Below are 21561 nucleotides of genomic sequence, written 5' to 3'. Positions count from 1 at the left end.
ACTTTAAAGTCATTTGCATTTAATACATCAGACGTTTCTGTGTAGATGACAACATTTAAATGCCTCCAGACGGTGTATTCCTTTTTATGCTCTTATGATTTTATGTAGAGTTCAAAGTTCAGCTCCATGGGATAAACATGTATTCATTATCTTCCACATACATGACCACATTCGAAAATGCAGAACATTAGGGAATGCAGAACATTAGGGAATGCAGAAAGAAATTAATCCATGGGCTCCAAGGAGCTCAGTATAGTCGGTGAGAGATTCAGGTACAAATAATTCAAATAAAAGGAAGACTCTGAAAACACCATGATAGATACACACACACAAAGCCTGGTAGCATATTTAGTGATGTTGTCAGCATTTTTACACTTGTTGAAATATGTGATTGTCATATCTCTTAATTTTATTTATGAATTAAGAAGGCAGGAGGCTTAGAGAATCTTCCCCCAGTGGAAGATGGTTGCAAAATATATAGAATTTATATCTCTGCATTCTTATGTGACACATTTGGGTTTTTCTTAGACAAAATTGTATTTGCCATAGTTCTGATTAACATGTAGCAGACTGAAATATGTTGAAATATTCAAAGACTGAAGAACTGGAAAGCTCCCATATGCACTCACACGGCCACTCACCGTAAAGGTGATTACTGAGAAATATGAGGGGGCAGATGAGAGCGCGGGGCCTTTGTCTCCAAACCAATATGACGGAACAACAGTAACTTATGGGGAGTGGGGTCAGTGAGGAAGGAAGGCTGAATGTCTGGTGTCATCAGAGAAGGTAAATGGAAGACTCACAAATGGGAGGGAGGAACAGGCCACATTAACTCTAGGGGGGCTAGACGATACCATGGGGTCAGTGGGTCCATGGAAGAACATGACCATGCTGGTCTCATGGTAGTAAGTCCACCAGAAGGGCATATAGGCTTAAGCCAGACAGGTGTCCGGTTTGGGGGAAAGAATATTTGAGCTCAAATGCAGAGAAAAAAGTAGACATTTTTAACAACTGGATACACCAACACAGCACAGCAACAGAAGAAACAATCATTCTTCAAAGGGAAATTCTGATTATAGAATTGCAAAACCCTGAAAGATCATTGAGAAAGGAGAAAGAGAGAGAACATATATCCCCAGAGGTATGTGGTGACAAAATATGGACTTCTTTAATAAACTTGGTTTAAAAGACAGCATATAAAATAAACTGAGGTGTATATGAGGAGCACGACCCATCATAACTGCATAGGTGCCTAAAACCTCTTGACAACTGTAAGCTTCAAATAAGCCAAAGACAGTAGAAATAGGTTTGTCCAGGCAATTGTGCGCAGACCTGCTGTCCAGCAGACGGTTCCCTGGTAAAAGATGACAGAGTAAACTCAGAACCACGCAGGCTCAGGTTACCTCCATTTTTATGACCAAAGAAAATAATCATCACCTCATAAAAGGGTTGAAAAATATAAATAGGAGAAAATTGGAGTCCAAGATAGTCGAGAAGATGATAAAAGTGCATCCTATTGATTTAAGCGAGTTCACATCTACAGGACTAGATGAATTATCTCTCACAGAGGACACTGAGAACATTGTGATTACAATCTCAGCAACAATTTCTGTAATTTTTGAGGCATCATGGAGAAGAGACATGTGAGTGGATAAGAGATGCACAAGGCCAACATTTTTGAAAGAGACTGTAAGTTCTGGAAATCAAAGACCATGAAGATGAACTTAAATCTTAGTAAAACTCTGAACAGATCTATCCATTGGTCACCATTTCTCCATCCATCTCTCCATCCATAAATTTCTATTCATTTGGAAAATATTGACTGAATACCTACTGTGTGCTGGGCACTGGGGGTACACTAGAAAACAAAATGTAAATAGCCCGGTTCTATTAGGACTTAGATTCAAAGGTAGGGGGTGGGGCAGTTATAAAAGGACTCTGTAAATTCTATGAGGATAATAGTGAGATCCTTCAAAGGCTAATGTCAAAATCAAGGAAGAAGGACAGCTGGATTGGTTCACAACCCCTGTGTTACTCAGGACTTTTTCCATTGTAAATGCCAGAAACTCAATTAAAATTGGTCAAGGCAAAAGGGTGTGTTGTGGTTTGTGTATGTGAGAAGTCTATGAACAGTCCTGGCCTCCAGACTGGCTGGGCATTTACATTCACATACCGCCTATCACTAGGACTTTCTCTTCTCTTCATCTCTCTGCTTGGCTTTCTTCTACGTTGGTTCCATTCTCTTCACTTTTTGTTTTTTTTTGGGGGGGGGGGTTGTTTGTGTGTGTGTTTGTTTGTTTTGATTTGTTTTGTTTTGACAGTCAAAATAGCTTCCTGTATTTCCAGGCCCAAGCTCTATCTCCACAGCCTTTGCAAGGGAGAGAGGATCTATTCCCCCCCCAGAATAAAGTTCACTTTTATCAACATGGGTCATGTGTATCTCCATGAATCAGCTCCATGGCTAAAGGAGACCAAATAAACTGATGGTACTGGCCTGGTTCAAGGTCAGATGTCACCTCATGCACCAGGACAGAGTCAATTTGTCATTCAGATGGACTACGGCTCTGTGAGAGTAGAGAGGGAAAGCATTCATACCATTAAATATGATGATAGATTCAGGTTTTTTTGTATATGTACTTTATCATGTTAAGGAAGTTCCTTTTCTACTGCAAGTTTATTGAGAGTTTTTATCATGAATTAATGTTTGGATTTTATCAAATGCTTTTTCTGCATTTATGTATTACTTTGGTGATCTGTGTCTTCTCCCCCCACCACCTTTTTTTTCTTGGCCAGTCTAGCTAAAAGTTTGTCAATCTTGATCTTTTGATTTTCTCCATTTCTTTTTAGAAATTTATTTATATATTTTGACAGGGAGAAAGAGAGAGCCAATCAGGGGCAGAGAGAGATGGAGAGAGAGAATTCCAAGCAGGCTCCACACTGTCAGTGCAGAGCCCAACATAGGGCTCAAGTCCACAAAGTGCAAGATCATGAACTGGGCCAAAATCAAGAGTCGGACGCTTAACCAACTGAGCCGCCCAGGTGCCCTGCCTCCATTGCTTTTCCACCTCACACTTTACAGAGCCCACTGGCAAGCTAAATTTTATCTGGCTAGACAACTATGTCATATAAGGAACTAGGACAGGCAGGCAAGGAAGGCACATGAAAATGGAATTCAAATCTCTGCCCTTCATTACAGAAGAGGAAATGAGAAAAGCATTTCACCATCCAGAAGTGGAACTCAGATCAGCATATACAACTTGCAGACAAGCAAAGGTGGGCAATGTCCCCACCATACCTAGAACACAAGCCCCAGATCATACAGGTTTGGATCGAATTCCGGGCCTTACCCTCTGCTAACTATGTATTAGATAATGCATGCTGCTATAACAGATAAGCCTCCAAAACCCAGCAGCTTACTGACTAGAAGTTTATTTCTTTTTTTTTTATTAAAAAAAATTTTTTTTTATCGTTTATTTATTTTTGAGACAGAGAGACAGAGCATGAACGGGGGAGGATCAGAGAGAGAGGGAGACACAGAATCGGAAGCAGGCTCCAGGCTCTGAGCCATCAGCCCAGAGCCTGACGCAGGGCTCGAACTCACAGACCGCGAGATCGCGAGATCGTGACCTGAGCTGAAGTCGGATGCTCAACCGACTGAGCCACCCAGGCGCCCCACTAGAAGTTTATTTCTTGCTCTCAAGAGAACTGCCCATGAAATGTTTTATGATTCAGACCTGGTAGCAGGGAACACCACTCCTGTGCAGAGGGACCTCACCTAAGAGAGGCTGGAAAGTTCGTCCAGCCACGTGCCCGAAAACATCTCTTTGGTGAATCACTAGTCAGTTTGTGCCACGCTCTATAATTTGGAGTTTATCTTCATGAGCTTTTGTTTCCTTATATGTAAAAAGAGGATAATAATGTCTGTCCCATGAGCATCCCCCATGCTCCTCAGTGTCTGGCACAAGGTGGGAGCTAATGAACATTTGTTACATGCGTGAATGAATCGGCAGGTGGATAAAGTTGGTGTAAAGACTGGCATATGCAGCACACTTCAGATCATGTCTGATTTACAGCAAGGGTTCAGTCCATGACTGTAGTTGCTGATGCTGTTGTTCTTGACACTTTATAAAGGGATGAAGCTGGACAAGAACACTGAAGAGCTAAGTCTCTCTCTGGAAGCTTTCCGGCAAAAGCCAACTCTCCTGCGTGTCATAGAGTGGAGTCCCACCCTGGCATGTCCCTTGAGTCTATGTGATCTAACGGGACATCACACACACCACAGATTCACTTGCTCCCTTCAGACTCAGTTTCCAAGTTTTAAAAACCTACTTATCACACTAGCCACGGTGATTTATTGAGATAAACATATGGGGAACTCTGGGGAAAAAGCCTGGAGCATGGAGAGGGTAGGTGCTTAATAAATATTTGGGCTTCCACCCCCCTTTTACTTTGCTTCTCTGTTGCTTCTATGACATAGACAACAGTCTTTATTAATTGCATTGGAAATGATTTGTTGTAATTAAAGATCAAGAGAAAAATCACGGGTTGGAGACTGGAATTGTAGTTCTGCAGTTCCAACCATTCTTCCTTGCAAGTGATCACAGAGTCCCTTAATCTGGGCCCCAAAGGCAGTGGTTTTTGTTCCGTAGACTTGAGGTATCTGGCAGCTGGCTTCTCAGAACCTCTAAGAACTGTTAATAGGTAAATAAATCATGAATCAGAGATTCTTATATTGAACCAAAGTTGATGGAGGGCTAAATAAGTCATTTCCTAGGGAAACTAGTTATCTACAATGTTTCTGTAAGATGATGATCACGTTTAGCGAAACAGAAGGTAATGATGAAGGACTTACCTTCTACATGGTTGCTTTAGGACAAAATGCAGAGTTGCTGACTCCCTCGTTCCGAAACAACGTAAAACCCCACACCATCCCCTCCACCCAGTGTATCAAAGTCACCATTATTTAAAAACAAAAACAAGTTAGGGCACCTGGATGGCTCAGTCAGTTAAGCATCCAACTTCGGCCCAGGGCATGATGTCATGGTTTGTGAGTTCAAGCTCCGCGTTGGATTCTGTGCTGACAGCTCTGAGCCTGGAGCCTGCTTTGGATTCTGTGTCTTCCTGTCCCTCTGCCACTCCCTGGCTCATGTTCTCTCTCTCTCTTTCTCTCTCTCTCTCTCTCTCTGCCTCTCAAATAAATAAATAAATAAATAAATAAATAAATAAGTAAGTAAGTAAGTAAGTAAGTAAGTAAAAAAAAGACAAAACCAGTTTAGAATTAGGATACAATCCATCTAGCAATTGAGTGGTTCCAGGGGGGAACAATCAAAACAGTATTTATTCAGGTGGCAGCCGCGGTGGTGGTAGTATGTTGGCTTTTTCTCAGCTGCTGTGCATTTCGCTGTGATTTTCACTTCTTCAATACCACTTCAGTAGTTGGAGCCATTACGTCCGATCCTGTGTTGTCAATGGGGTCCTGAGGTTATTCCAGCACCTTAAGAAAAGCCGCCATCTGCCTACTTTTAGAGCTTTTAACATAAACCCGGAGAACACCGGGAAAGCGGGTGAGTTACCGTTATCAATATGGAATGTGAGGTTTCCTGTACAATAGCACCACCTCTTTTAAGTCACCGTGGCCAGTGCTTTGCAGAATGCATAATGATATAATAAATAATGTGTGTGCCGAGTGAAAGCTTTGAGTAATGGAACTAGCTAACATTTAGAATTTTATTAGGGACGAACTGTCTCAGATGTTCTTAGTGCTGTTATTACCCCCTCGTTAAAGCTGGTAATTTTTGTTTTTAAAGCACTTTGGAGACACTCATTGATACATGTCTGAAAAAAAAAGAGATATTCCTTTTTTTTTTTTACTTAAAAAACAGTTCTCAGGAGACTTTAGCACCATGTAAGAATAATACTCTGATTGCTCAAGTGGGTGGATTGTGCAGTCTCTATTTTTCATTCTTTAATCATCTTAAGAGATCCTAGCTTTCTTCACCATGAAGTGCAGACGGGTGCTGTATGATTCTCCTTGTCGAGAGGATGAGGGAGGGCAGAGCTCACCAGAGACCCTGATCCTCCTGGGTGCTGCTTCTGTCTGCTCTCAGTAATACCCAACAGCTCCTGAGCTCCTTATCAAAGAGAGAAGAGCTAACATACAATTTTTAAAAAGGCCCAGTGCAACTGTGACCACCCAGTACCCACACCGGTGTTTAAAGGGGAGCATTTGCTCCCTGTTCCTGCAAATAATTGCCAGATGGGAGTGTAGACCCATTGTTGCTTGATGCACCCATTTATCAGTGAGAGCTGGAAATAAACCGTGCATGGTGTGTGTTCAAGGTAGGAAGAAGGAAAAAAGGCAGTGCCACTCTTTAATCAGGCAAGCCGACACTGGCCATGGAAATGCCTGACAGAGTTCTGCCTAAGTCTCACTGAGGAGGACAGATCAGGTGGTCACCCTACCTGCACCCTAGGCTCGGAAAGTATTTACCCCCTCAGCTGTCGTGGAAGCCAGGCCAGGCAGAAGGGAGTTAGGAATGGGTGTTGGGCCAGCTAGCCTTAACTGCCTGCCAACAAGTACACATTTTATTTAAATATTGGCTCTATATTAAGGGAAACAAAACATGTCAACGAGCCAGATATGGCCCGCAGGCCTTGAGTCTATAACCTCTACATGAGACAAACCAATGTCTGTCCTTGGTATCTCTCTGCCTGTCACTTCAATCCTGTAATTTCCAGATTCATTGTCTCCAAGCTCTTTACCACCAAGGACTTGTCTTACTTTTTTTTTTTTTTTCCCCTGTTTTCTCCCTGGAATCCATCTGTTGGAACATTCTGTCTACAAACTCCTTTTGTTAGGTAATAATGAGTTTTCTCATTTTAAAAAATTCAACAAAGACTTGCAGAACTGCCAACCAGAGCCTCTGATCGACACAGGATAACCAGCAGGAGAGTTGGTAGAATTCCAGACAACAATAAAAAAATAAATAAATAAATGAAAAGACATTTTAATTAGACTGTGCAACTTTATCTTGGGTAAATAGATACATTCCACTGTGACAGGGGTTGCTAACTTTTTCTTTGAAGGATTGGATAATAAATATTAGAGGCTTTGAAGGCCATATGGTCTGTGGTGCAACTCTTCAACTCCATGCCATTGTAGTACAAACACAGCCATGGACAATATGTAAATGAGTGGGTGTGGCTGTGTGCCAATAAACCTTTCTTTTTTATAGAAAGCCTGTGGGTCAGATTTGGCCAGCGAACCATAGTTTTCTGACCCTTTCAGGATGCCTTTAAAGGTATTAAACTGTTTTCACACCCCACTTCCTACTAACTTTAGGGGTCCTTATTGGGAACACTTATTTGGATAATAAAACTTGCCCCAAACCACTCTCAGCCTGTTCTGACTTGCACTTTGGTTCTCAACACTATTCTTAGAAATGATGTCCCCACATTCTTCCCTGTACCATAAAGCTTATCCTTGGCTTTGGGCTTGACTCTTTCTGCAGAAGTCTAGGTTACTAGTGAAGGCAACAATCACTAGATCACTAGATGGAGGCCAAATCTCTTAGCTCTTTAGGCACATGAGTTTTGGAGACTAAGCTAGGTAAGAATTCCAACTCTGCTGCTCTCCATATTTGTAGCTATAGTCAATTCGACCTCTCTGAAATCTGAGGGATGGGCAGGACGACTCCAACCAAACCTGAGTTCTCATCTTAGCTTTGTTGGTGAAGGGTTGTCACCCATCCACTAATGACTACGATGTACTCTGCTATGCTTTTATACCAGTGTCTAGTTATATTTGTGTAGCAAACAACTACCAATGTAGTGGCTTAAAGCAATAACACTCATTTATTTTACTCATGAATATGCAATTTGGGAGGGTCGATGGAGACTGTTCATCTCTGTTTTTCACCGTGTCAGCTGCAGCAGCTTGGAGGCTGGAGTCACTCAACAACCAGAAGCTTGAGTCATTTAAGATTTGTTCCTTAATGTGTCTGGGGGTTGGTTGATGCTGGCTCTTGGCCAGAACGCCCACATGTGGCTGCATGGGCTTCCTTATAGTATGGTGGCTGGTGCCAACAGGGAGCATCTCAAGAGCAAGGTAGATGGAAGTACCATATTTTACAGTGGTTGGGGCAGTGAAAAGTTCCACTGAGGTTCAAGGGGATGCAAAGACAAGAGGCACGTCACTGTAATTCACGTTATATGAAGAGCATTATAGATGCGATATATGGTGGCAGCACTTTTGGGGAAATTCAGTCTTCCACAGAAAGTATAACTTGAACTATTTTCAGCCAATGTTCTACCATCTTCATAAAGCCTCTGAGTTGAAATCATATAAGGATTCCTCATATGAGTAGACACTGCCTGCCTAACAGTCAAGATTTGGTGTTCAGATGACCAAAAACAGGTAAGGAGTCTTCAAATATGGTCTTCCCTCTTCCAGTAATTTTTCCTTCTTCTTTCTCTGGGAAATTCCCATTTATATTTTAAATTTCAGCTTAGAATTTATCCCTTAGTGTTTTCCCTCCTAGGCCTGATATTTTCCCCATCAAATCTCTTACCATACTGTACTTCAACTTCCTGGTTATATCTCTGGTTCCTGTCTAGACTCTGAGTGATAATACAGAAGAGACCGTGCCTCGGTTACTCACCATTCAGTTCTCAGCACAGACACACTCTCTAGCACACAACAGAGGACCAATGAATGAGGGATCAGTGCTAATGACGTTTCTTTACATTTCTGTATGCAATAATGAGTCACTGAACATCAAGAGAACTAATTGATTCTTCATAAACAACGTTTGAGCCCTTTCAAAAGAGTGGTTATTGTTTGTACATATGGGGGCTGTGAGATAAAATTGCTGATAAGCTCATAGTCTAGTTATGGAGGCATGTGGTTCTAACAATCATTTACATTTATCCATCCTTAATACATACAGGGGCACTAAGCAGTTTTATTGTGCCACTAAGGATTATTAATTTAATCCTTGCAGCAGCCCTTTGAGGTTAGTCCTAAAATTGATAGCATTTTGTAGATAGAAAGAAATAAAATCATGGTTAGTAAATGGTAGAACCAAGATTCAATCTGGGTGTAGATAATGGATTTCTTCCACAGCATAGACAATGTAAAATGCAGTGCTCAGAGTAAAGTGACAGAGGTGGCATGGGGAACAGTGGAAGGTGCAAAGGAAGGAATGAGCAGTTTTATTTAGGGGTGGGGTTAGGAGAGTCTCTGGAGCAAATGGGTGGAAGGCTGGGGTGTGGCCAGCTCTCATGGAATTTTCTGTAAAAGAAGACAGGAATATGGGAACCCTGTAGCAACACCAGGCAGCTTATCAATGCACCAAAGAAGCTCTATGGGAAAGAATGGGAAGGTATGGGCTGCTGGCTTAGTATATCCTTGGAACTCACAGGGACCCCAAGATCTGGGAGCATGGTCCCAGAGAAGCTGATAAGAGCCAAGAAAGCAGAGACCTGGGAGAAATGCAAACATGTCTTATTGGGTGCTCACAGGAATTATGGTTGCCTAGGACCACAACTATGGTGTGGCGGTAGCTTCCAAAGAAAGCCAAAGGAGGAAGATGAAGGGATGAGCTAAATCACAAAGCAAGGGGCTGTTGGCAGTCCCCACAGAGACAGGGTAGATGCTTTCAAAACTACACCCTTAGTTTCAATGTTGTGTTGCTTTTCTACTTAGTTTACCCCTCATCAGGACAGGACAATTCAGAGCTTCTCCGACTCTGCTTATTTCTAAAGTTAGGTGCCAGCACTACATAGATTTTGTTTCTTTTCAAACCAAAATTATTCTTTCATTTTCCCTCTTTCTAGGTGTCTTAGTTTCTGTAATTATAAATGCTGTATATGCTCTTTGAAAAAAAAAATAGTAAGGAAGTGAAAAAATTAAAACCTGAAAGTTTCTACTCTGTCACTTCCATTGTACCAGAAAAGGGGTAACCACTATAAGTAATTTGGTATGTTTCCTTCTAGATGTTTATCAAGCTGTATACAAGCAGATACAAAAATATTTTTTCCATGTGATCATACCATTTATACTGTTAGTACTGGTCTGCCATTTTCCCATTTTCTCTTGTGTGTCTGTCAGGGAGGGGGGCGAGGTGGGAGGGAGGGAGATCTGCCTAAGGTTTTTGATGGTTTGATGAGTGGCCACTTCCCTAACTGATGCGCATCGAGGTTGCATCTAGTTTTTCACTCTTATAAGTGTTGCAAAATGGCGTCTTCACACAGACCCCTTGAATGTAGGATTGAATTCTAGAAATGGTATCACTGCATTGAAGATGGGCCCATTTAAAATTTTGACAGATAATACCAAATTGCCTTCCCAAAGGTCTTACCAATTCATCCTGCCACTGAGAGCGTTTAAAAGTGTTCTTGTCCCCACAACCTCACCAGCTCTGGAAACTATCAACATGGAATATTGTTATTTTCATTTGCATTCATCATAATACCTTGTCTTGAGAATTAGATGTTTCCTACATAAATAAAAACTGTCCAAGAGGAGAGTTTTATAGGTCCTTTAAAAACTCCTCAGGTTTCAGTAATTCACAGATTTGAATGGTCCAACTCCTTTATTATTTTTAAATCCTGAAGTAATGGAAGATTTATAAAGAGCTTACACTTTTTATTATATCTGACATTTACTTGGAAATCACTGGAATGGTTGGTGATTGGGATGAACACTGTGTTACTCAGATTAACTGAAACCCTTTGTCTTCTCTTTTTTTTTTTAACTTTTTATGTTTATTCGTTTTTGAAAGACAGAGACAGAGCACAAGCAGGGGTGGGGCAGAGAGAGAGCGGGACACAGAATCCAAAGCAGGCTCCAGGCTCTGAGCTGTCAGCACTGAGCCGGATGTGGGGCTCAAACTCACAGACCATGAGATCATGACCTGAGCTGAAGTTGGACGTTTAACCGACTGAGCCACCCAGGCATCCCCTTTGTCTTCTTTTGTGTCCACTCTTCTATTTATTAATCAAGCCTCTCTGTGTTTTTCATTTATTTGATTTTTGTTTTTAAAGTTTTATTTATTTATTTTGAGAGAGAGAAATAGTGTGAGTAGGGGAGGGGCAGAGAGAGAGAGGGAGAGAGAGAATCCCAAGCAGGCTCCACGCTGTCAGCGCAGAGCCTGATACGGGGCTCGAACCCACGAACCATGAGATCATGATCTGAGCCAAAACCAAGAGTCGGACTCTTAATGGGCTGAACCACCCAGGTGCCCCTAAAGCCTCTATTTTTCTGACATTGGAATGCAAAGAGTTCTCTCACAATATTGGTCTGGGTTAAATATTACCAAAATAGATAGCGTCATGTTTGATCAGTGCTTGCAAGGCACTTGCTCTCTCAGAGATTTCTGAGCTTTAGTGGTATGGATGGTGTTCATCATGCATTTTTGGAACCATCATGTGTATTTTTACAATTATTGGATCACCTTCAAGAAATGTTTATGTTATAATTTGAATCAGGTTGACGCTATGTTTCCAACCATTTTCCTGAAGTATACATAAAGTGTAGAAGTCACAAATCTGCAGCTAGATGAGTGTTTACAAACAGAACACACACATGTAACCAGAACCCAGAGGAATAGCAGGGCCAGCCCCTGGAAGCCCCTGTGCCCTCCCAGCCACTGTTCCAGAAGGCTAACAGTCTTCTGACTGTCAACAGTATGGATTAGTTTGCCTGTTCAGAACTTGATGTAAATGTAGTCATACAGCATTCTGTCTTTTGTGTCTGGCTGGCACCCTATCTTTTTAAATACTGTAATAGCTCGATAGCTAACATTTAACACATGCCAGGCACTTTGTGAGCACTTTATATGCATTGTATTAAACACAGGTGTGTTAAATATGAGTCACATTTGGGTGTTTTCCATTTTGAAGTGGCTCTATAGCTGGTACAGGGGATGTCACAGATACAGATTTCCTTCTCATGCGTCCGATGTATGTACTTTTTAACAAATGATTTATTAAAATTAGGAACCTCTTCAGAGCCATAGTTTCACAAAGAGCTCCCCAACTACTCTCTTTGCGGGTAGGAGTTTGTAATTATCCTTTAATAAACATGTAACTGTGTTCTTAGGATTCTGAGCAGTTATGCCATCAAATATATCATTTTCAATTGAGCACTTAAAATTAATGCTATGGAGCTTTGGAGATGCCTACATAAATCAATGTCCAAATTCACCCTAGGTAAGAAGGGCAGTGAGGATAAAACACCCCCCCCCCCTTCCATTTCCTTTTCAGGAAATGATGACCTATCAGGGAGGACATAAATCACTCCTGTTCCCAAATTAGATTAAAATTCTGTGGCTTAAAGCTTGCCTTTACCTGAAGCCTATAATATTAGGCCTCTGGCTTTGTCGTTCCCCCCAGATACAAGTCTTGCTGGTTCTCAGAAAACAGTGCTGTGTCTATTAACAAAGAGGCTGAATGCTCTACCAAAGAGAATTCCAAACAAAGAAGGCCTCATTTGCTCCTCTGAAAGGTCCCCTGGGGAATAATCTTAGATTCTTGTGATTAGGTAATTATCCGTGTGATTCTGCCTGGGAAACCTGTTTCTGGCTCGCTTATACTTAGGTTGTCCTCGCCTCCTGCACTAGAAGGGGTACCTAGCCTCATTTATCTCGCTCCCCCCTATAGCATCTTCTCATGATGCAATTGAAGGTAACTAGGAAATCATATTAATAATCTGCTTTGAAACCATGTCTAATAACAAAAGAAAAAAAAAATGGTTGTAGTCTTTGGTAAATGTGGAGAATTCGACTTTCCAGTGCTAAACACAGACATCTGCTCTGGGAAAGATTGGAACATGCACTCCACCTTCCACCTTGCAAAATGCCTCAGTGGTTCAGCCCTTGATGCTCTGGGCATGAACCGAAGTCAGGCAGTCTGGTGAACAATGTGGACACGACAACTGGATATCAAGGGTTTCTTTGGTTGTAGGAGTTAAGGTGCCTTAGAAGTTCCGTGGGACAGGGGCCTGTCCTTCACCTGCTCTACACCTAGCGTGGAGTCGGGCCATGAGTGGATGTTCAGACAGTGTCTGCTGAATATAAAGAGTCCGCGGTCCAGGCTGCTGCCACATTCTTTCTTTTTTTTTTTTTAATGTTTATTTATTTTTGACACAGAGAGAGACAGAGCATGAGAGGGACAGGGGCAGAGAGAGAGAGGGAGACACAGAATCCAAAGCAGGCTCCAGACTCTGAGCTGTCAGCACAGAGCCCGACGCGGGGCTCGACCTCCCAGACTGCGAGGCCATGACCTGAGCCGAAGTTGAACGCTCAACTGACTGAGCCACCCAGGCGCCCCTTGCCACATTCTGTGCTTACATATATATATATATATAATATGTCATTTCAGTCAGTGAGAAGGATGTTGCTGCTTTGCATGAGGACAGACATGTGGGTTCACCAGTTGAAGGAAGGAAGTCATTCTAGATTAGTGGTCAAGAGCATAGGTCATATAAGTGGAGGCAAATAATGCTACAATTCTTTTAGTATATTTCTTGGCATGAGTATGTCTCATGTACTAGTTGGGACATACTTATACTAAAAAAAGTATTTGTTATTTATCTGAAATTCAAATAAATTTAACCTAACTGGACATCTTTTTTTTTAACAACCCCAATTCAGTTCTGCCTGCCCCATTTTTATACTGTTATTTTTTGGGCAGTAATTCCTAAAGAGGTGAAGAGATCATTTTCCAAGAGTCATGTGGGTTTGGCTCTTTCTAGCTGATCTATAAGGGAAAATCTTAACTTTTTCCATAAACTTCTCCATTAAAATAGAGGATAACTCCGTTGTTAAGAATTGATGGGCTTCCCAAGACAACACTTATAGGCAGAGCAAAAACTATCATGCAAACACTGATCAAGTGAGATCAAGATTGTGTGCATGACCTTTACTGAAATACAGTTCTACATGGGATCATGTCTGCTGGAGGAAGGTTTCTGTTGGCAGGCCTAGCATTTGTCCCTCAGCAAAGACCTTTACATTTATCACTGACATCAAGGAAGACATGATGAGCAGAAATATTTGATGTATTGATGGCGTGTTTTTCTGGTTGATACTTCTGATAACAGATTCAAGAATTAAAAATAATTTGGTAGACTGAAATGGTAGGCTGAATTATCAGCAATTAACATAATAGGAACAGTGGTTAGATTCCGTACCTGGCTCCAAACAGTGAGCTGCACTTGGTAAATTTGTGGGGATCCGTGACTTAGAATCATAAATAAAAGCAGGAGTTAGCATTCAAATTTACTTGTAAGGCCACCGTGTTGTCTTAGTGGTTTTCTTTTCTCTCTTTCTAAATAGTAGGCCTTTGAGTGAGGAGGTTTTACGAGGTGTTAGCATGGCTGACTCAAATGATTCTAGAGGCATGTTTTCAGTTGTGTGGAAAAAGAGCTCACAACTATTTATGTAAAGTCCATCTGGTGTCAAGGCCTGGGTGCTATTTGGATAAATGAAACACAACTATTTCCCAACATGCTTTCCTAGCACTGGGTGGTTAAGAAAAATGTTAAAGTGACCTACATGGAAAACAACTCAGAACATTCTGAGTCTTGACCCAGTGCCTCTTCAGCTTGAGGTTATATCAGAATCACCTACGGCTTCACTTAAACAGTGAGCTCCCCTCTCAGAGTTTTTGACACAGAAGGTCAGGAATGGGGCCCAAGAACTTGCATTTCTAAAGACTTCTAACAATGGTGATGCTGCTGGTCCAGGATCTTACTTTGAGAACCACTGCTGTAGACCGTGAAGTTCATATTAAAAAGTTCCTGCCCTAACTATGAAAGTCTGTGACCCTGACAAATACTGGGGACAAAAATTGAGAATAGATAGCATTGATTCTACTTGTGTGTATTATCCCCCCAAAGGGGCAGACTTGTGAAGGTTTAGGGCAAGGATAGATGGGGATGGGGAGGTGTGGTCAATCCATTTGCCCCTTGGGTATCAAGTTCTCTGGATCTTCACTGATTCCCCTGAGAATTCGCCTTTGAAGTATATGGCAACATAGTGCCAAGAGAAGAGATGCTTCTTCATCAAGGCCTCTCTGCCATGACCTCAGCATGGCATTACCATAACCAAAATGGTGCCCATGATGGTGTTCAGATTCTTTCAAGGCGTCATGTACCATTGAACAGGTGACAACCATGGGGTTCTCAGTTCTGTTTTGTTAAGAAAATAAAAATAATAAGTGGCATTAAACTAATTCCATAAATGCCCGTTCCCTGCTGATAGGGTGGCCACATTCATTGCTCCATTGCTTTGTGGGTTGTTTTTTTTTGTTTTTTGTTTTTTGTTTTTCCTGGAGTGGCTATAATACAAGCCATGATTCATGCAATGTGCCAGCCTCAGAGATATCAAGACCCATTTGCATAAATATCCACAATCATGTTTCTAAAGCTGTTTCCTTATTTCCCTTTGTTGCTGTTTTCCTTTTCATTGAGGTCAGTTGAAATAGTCTTGAATTGAGGCTATTCTTACACACACACACACACACACACACACACACACACACACACACACTATAATTGAATTATAAATTCCATGAGAACAGAATCAACACCTGTTTTCTCAGAGAGCTATTTCTAACCCTAATGAAGTACCTTACACATGGTAGCTATACAAAATCTGTGACTGACTGAATGAATAAATATGTATATCTTTGCAAGCCAGTGATCTTGGAGGTTACCCACTGATCCTCCATGTGTTGTTATCTCTGAATGCACAGGAACTTTGTTCTTCCTGTGAACCAAATGCAGATCCTGAGTTAAGCCTTACTAACATTTACCTGTTCCCTTCTAAAGCTATTTTGTAGCAAAGACAGTATTTCGATTGTTTATAGATTTAACGTTGTATATTCATTGATTATATCTACCACATTTATTTTTAAAGGTTTTTAAATAGTTTATTAAAGTACAATTGCACAAAGGTAAATGATTTTAAAACACATAAAACACAATATGGAAAAAGAGTAGAGGGATATAATTTTTAATATTTAGTACCAAATTTGCTTTGAGTTTCCACATAACCGTGGGAAAAGATGGAAATGTGTTGCCTTACATAGTTCTCATTGTTTGGATAAAGAAGAGAGAGAGAGAAGAAGCATGCTACATAATGGGAAGACACAATTTTTCCATTTGCGTATATGTCTGGTAGGAATGTGTCTTAAGAGTCTTTATGGAAAAGAGCTCTTGAGTTATACAAGGAATAGCTTTTTCAACAGCTATTTTGCCAGAGGTATAAAAACTTTCTTCTCCTGGTTTACTTTGTATATCTTACCTCAGTAAAGACATGAAAAGGAATCCTGATAAGGTGAATGCATTCCCACAGAGAGCTAAGCTTCCTGGTGATCAGACTTGATTCAGGAAGAGCACTCAATGAGCTGAGAGGATTAAATGATCAATGTTTCTTTTAGATTAGCCCTCTCAGATATCAATGATCACCAGCCTTAGAGGAGATAATGAGGCAATTTCAATACTGAGCATTCCAGAGTGTCTCAAGTATGGGAAGTCCGTGTGGTTAGGTTAGGAAGATGGCTCAACGCCAACATAACATGGCCGGCCCCAGCACTGGCCTTCTGTCAGGACACGGCTAAGGCCCCGGTCCCTGGTCCAGTGGGAACACATGAGATGACTTTGTGTGTTTTTAAAAACAATTTTAAATGTTTATTTTATGTATTTTGAGAGAAAGAGAGAGAGTGTGAAGGGGGTGGTGCAGAGATAAAAGGAGCTAAAGAGAGTGAATCCCATGCAGGCTCTGTACCATCAGCACAGAGTCCAAATGATGAGATCATGACCTGAGTTGAAATCAAGAGTAAGACGCTTAACTGCCTGAGCCATCCAGGCCCCCTGGCTTTGTGTGTGTCTTAATCAGGGTTCCCAAGAAGAAACAGAGATGTGAGTGCAGGTCCTTTCTTAAGGGGGCTCAGGGGGCATCAGAAATGGATAGGAGACAGGAAAGACAGGCAGTGTAAGGTCCCATACTGAGCCATGGTAGGTAACTAAAGATTAACCCCGTAAGAAAACTCTAGAAATGAGGTAGACGGCATGCCTCAGAGTTGTCCCACCTGGGGAAAGAGGGAAAAAGAGTATTGATACATCAATTCTCTTTAGTTGACTGTACTTCAACTCAACCAGTTGAGGGCTACTCCCGTGAAAAGGGTGTTAATTCCAGAGCACTTCGCACCAGAGGGGCTTTAACACTGGCCAAGCAATCTTCTGTGGGTCTGAGGAAAGTCCTCAAACACAGAGCTACAGACCCTGCCATCAGAAGACTGGAGCACGGTGAAATGGAGTAGGGTCTGAGATAGTTGGCAAGACACTGGCAGCTTCTCTGGTGTAGAAGTCACCTTTAAACATTTTTATTTTATTTTTGAGAGAGAGAGAGAGAGAGAGAGAGAGAGAAAGCATGAGCAGGAGAGGGACAGAGAGAGAGGGAGACACAGAATCCGAAGCAGGCTCCAGGCTCTGAGCTGTCAGCACAGAACCCGACACGGGGCTCAAACTTGTGAACCGCGAGATCATGATGTGAGCCGAAGTCAGTTGCTTAACTGACTCAGCCACCCAGGCGCCCCTAGAAGTCGCCTGTAGAAGAGAGTGAGCACAGTATTAAATAGCTCCGAGTGCTTCAGTTCTCTGTCAGATGAATGAGCAAATTTGTCTCTATCTTCGCCTCAAGTAGAAAGACTCACCATAGTCTCTGTGTATTTTTAACACCTCTCTGTGCTTGCTAATTATTTTTTTACTTATTTTTTTTTTTACGGAACAGAAGGTAAACTCAAGATCATTATTTTTTGCAAGCACCATTATCTAGTTAGGGATGCCCTAACACTGTTTTGTTTCCACTGGGATTTCTCCTTAAGCATACCTTCTATTTGTGTAAGACCATGTTGCTTTTCTTTTTTTTTTTTTTCCAACGTTTATTTATTTTTGGGACAGAGAGAGACAGAGCATGAACGGGGGAGGGGCAGAGAGAGAGGGAGACACAGAATCGGAAACAGGCTCCAGGCTCTGAGCCATCAGCCCAGAGCCTGACGCGGGGCTCGAACTCACGGACCGCGAGATCGTGACTTGGCTGAAGTCGGACGCTTAACCGACTGTGCCACCCAGGTGCCCCCATGTTGCTTTTCTATGTACAGTAGTGATATGGTTTCCTTTTTAAATGAATGTATGTAAGTAAAAAAAAATAAAAGTCAATGTGCAGAAAAAAATTAATGACATTAAAAATATATCTAGTGATGTGCTGGTATATGTTTGGAAACTGGCTCTCTGGGGAAGAAAAAATCCATAATTTGTAGTGTTGGCCTATTTCTGGGGTGTAAATACTCCCACTATGACTCAAGACAGAAATAGCTACCAACACACCACCAGATATACATAATTGGTTCTCACAAGCTGGGATTAGTGGGCCCCAGCACATTTCCAGGCACCACCCGGAGATACAGGCTCACAAAGTTCACGTGCCATTCACAAATCACTTCATGAGCAAAATGAAGGGCAGAACTCGTATTATCTTTCAGATGTTTAAAAAATTTGGTACTTAGGTGAGTCACAGGTGCACCAGCTGACAGAACAGTAATAATAACTCATGCGTGTTCTTAAACCACCGTTCAGGTGAGATCCTGGAGTACAGACTCTCAGGTACACGATTGATGATTTCACCCTATGAGAAGGAAAACATTCAGTGTTCCCAGACTCCTCCATAACTGTTGTTGCCTTCTGGTTTCCTGCGGAACGGGTGTTATTAAGAAACATTTCCTTCCCTCTGGTTCCCGTGAACTACAATGTTTAGTCCCAGGTCCCTGAATGTCTGAACTTAGTTTACCCATTTCTCAAGTTGTTTGTTACTTGCAGTGTTGATAACACGTATGAGCCTGTGGCTAATGCGGGTGTATTTCACTCCACTGTAGGTAGGATGCTAAGCCTAACATTTGGGAATGAAGATCTCAGCAAAAACCCTACTTTGGACATATATGTTGCCTTGAACAAATTACCCTCTTTTTTTATATATATACCTGTAAAATGAAGGTGGTAAAATTAACAACCAACTTATGAAGTCATCCTGAAGCTAGAGTGAGCAGCTGAACCTCACTGCTTGTGTAATGGTAAAGATGGGTACAAACCTTAACAGTTCTAACTGTGGTTATTTGCCTTATTACTCTTTACCCCACAGATCCATGTGGGTTTTGTTATCAGTTTAGTGCACTGTTCTAGTTTCTTTGTTTTGTTTTGTTTTGTTTTTTAATTCCAGATTTGACTCAGGTGAGGTTGGCATAGCACCAGATCTTTCTGGCTTCCCTCACCTTAGCTGGCTCCTGCTTCACACATCTTTCAAGATGTTTGTAGAAAACTAATCAGCATCTATGTTTGTTTTCTAATTTTCTTTTGCTCACACATACCATGGCCACTTGATTAGCAATCAGCACTGTGTTGGCAGTTACATACAGGCCCCGCTCCTCCTAATCAGGGATGTAGGAAGCAAACGCTGGTGTTTAAAGGGAACCCTTTTTTGAGCTCTTGTCCCATGACTCCTAATTGTTGTAGTTCTCAAACTCAACCCAGCTGCACACTTTATTAGGGAAACATTTATTCAGATAACAAGCCTTGGGTATGAAAGAGGAGTAATTATTTTGGAAATGCATTTGAATCGTTGTATGCCATAGTGCAACTCATGTTCCAAATGGAGAAGGTGCACATTCGGGCAGAAATGTTGCTTTGTAGATGGACAATACCGCAAGCATGTGACTGGGAGTTGCTGGCAAATGATAGAAAAATGGACAAATGAAAAGACGCCAGCAAAATAAGAGGTAAAAAGCGATCGAAACTCTGAAAACTGACCAACATGAATGAAATGCCTAAATTTCATTCATGAACTCTTTCCTTCTTTCTCTCTCTCTCTTCTGTTCTTGCTGTCTCTTTGTTTCTTTCTTCCTTCCTTTCTCCCTCCCTCTCACTTTCCTTTCCTTTCCTTTCCTTTCCTTTCCTTTCCTTTCCTTTCCTTTCCTTCCTTCTCCATCAAATATTTTTGAGCTCCTATCATAAACCTTGCTCTCAAAGAGCTTGCTGGGAAAGAGGCAATGAAAATATGTAACTGATGTCACCTGGGATCTCCCATCTTATGAAATGTAAACAACATAGGGCCAAACCTCCATTCCATGCCTTGCAAATGTTTAGTGATGTCTACAAACTTTGGGGATTTCATGGAGCTCACATGTCATTGGTCACCCTGGCTCCAAGACCATGCTTCTGCTTATTTAGTTTTTTTGCCTTATTGTTTTGTTCACATTCCACAATCCACATGTAGAAAATGGCCCCTCCTTTTTTTTCACAAAAAATTCACATAAAGCATTATGTGGGTAGCACACTTTACTGAAATTCTGGGAAGTTGCATTTGGAGGTTGTATCAACTCCGAGTGGAATATTAAACATGACTATTCTAAAATCTTCTTCAGGCATCAGGCACATGTTCTTTGGCTGTCTACCTCCAGTTCTGATTTCTCACCTCCCACAGTTGTCTTGTCCTGCCTCCCTTCCCATCGCTTTTCTTTAGGTTTCTATCCTCCATGCTGGGCCTGCTCTGTGCTATGAGTCTGTTCTCAGTTCCTGATCTTTCACTACGGTGCAATTGTGACTACTTATATGCAGACCCAAGATGTTCTCCAGAATGAAAGACCTTGTTAAATTTAAGAAGAACTTCCCTTAGTGGTAATTTAAGTTCTTTACATATTCTGAATTTAAGTCTTTGATAAATGTGTGTATTCCAAATCTCTGCTTGTCTTTAACTTTCTTATTGGTATCTTTTGATAAACAGATATTCTATATTTTAATGAAGAACAATTAATATTTGCATGCCCCAAGGTCACAAACATTCTCTACTATGCCTTTTAAAAACTTGATTTCTTTAATTTCCATTATGGATTTTCATGTCAAATTAATGTTGTGTTTGGTATGAAGGATCAAGAATTATTATTTTTTATAATCTCTCCATCACCATTTACTGAGAAGACAATCCTTTCCCCCACTGAGTCGCAATGACCTCTTTGTCGTAAATTGAATGGCTACATATGTGTGCTCTATTTTGGCACTATGTTCTGTTCTTTTGGCTTTTATATTTATCTTTGTGCCAATTCAAGGATGGTAATTTTTCATCATTTTCCTGTTCACATAGGCATTTAAAATATCCTGTGGTAAGTACTCTGAGTAGAAGTACAGACTATAATACATGCCAGAGGACGTAACCTAAAGAGATCAGAAATGCCTTTCCCAGTAGATGTCATTTAGGTTGAGAAGTGCTTTACAGGTGTGCACTCCGGGACATGCCCACTCAGCTGTCACCTCACTTTATGATGGGTGCACTGACTTGGTTGATGTGAACCACATTGTATATGCACTGGCCTGAAATAATAATGCCAATAAAACAAGGAAGATACTCAAGTAGAGGTAGAATAGCTTCACTGTAGATATGTGACCCTGAAGCTCAAATAGAATAAATGATTTGCCCAAGGTCATAAAGCTGATGAGTTCTGATACCT

The 21561-nt window shown here is 41.3% G+C and overlaps 1 protein-coding gene and 1 long non-coding RNA gene across 3 annotated transcripts in view; both read left to right on the top strand.

Annotated features, from left to right (window-relative positions):
- Nucleotides 1-21561, top strand: part of CDH13 (cadherin 13) — a 1023179-nt gene that overhangs the window by 275712 nt on the left and 725906 nt on the right. The window lies entirely within an intron of this gene.
- On the top strand, nt 190-19978 carry LOC128313262 (uncharacterized). Its single transcript, XR_008293713.1, has 3 exons — nt 190-5238; nt 5272-17908; nt 18140-19978. It is a non-coding gene; the product is annotated as an uncharacterized LOC128313262 (long non-coding RNA).

The sequence above is a fragment of the Acinonyx jubatus genome, chromosome E2 (genome assembly GCF_027475565.1).
Source record: "Acinonyx jubatus isolate Ajub_Pintada_27869175 chromosome E2, VMU_Ajub_asm_v1.0, whole genome shotgun sequence".
Lineage (NCBI taxonomy): Eukaryota > Metazoa > Chordata > Mammalia > Carnivora > Felidae > Acinonyx > Acinonyx jubatus.
The sequence above is the reverse complement of the archived record's forward strand: the minus strand, read 5'-3'. Positions and strand labels throughout refer to the sequence as shown.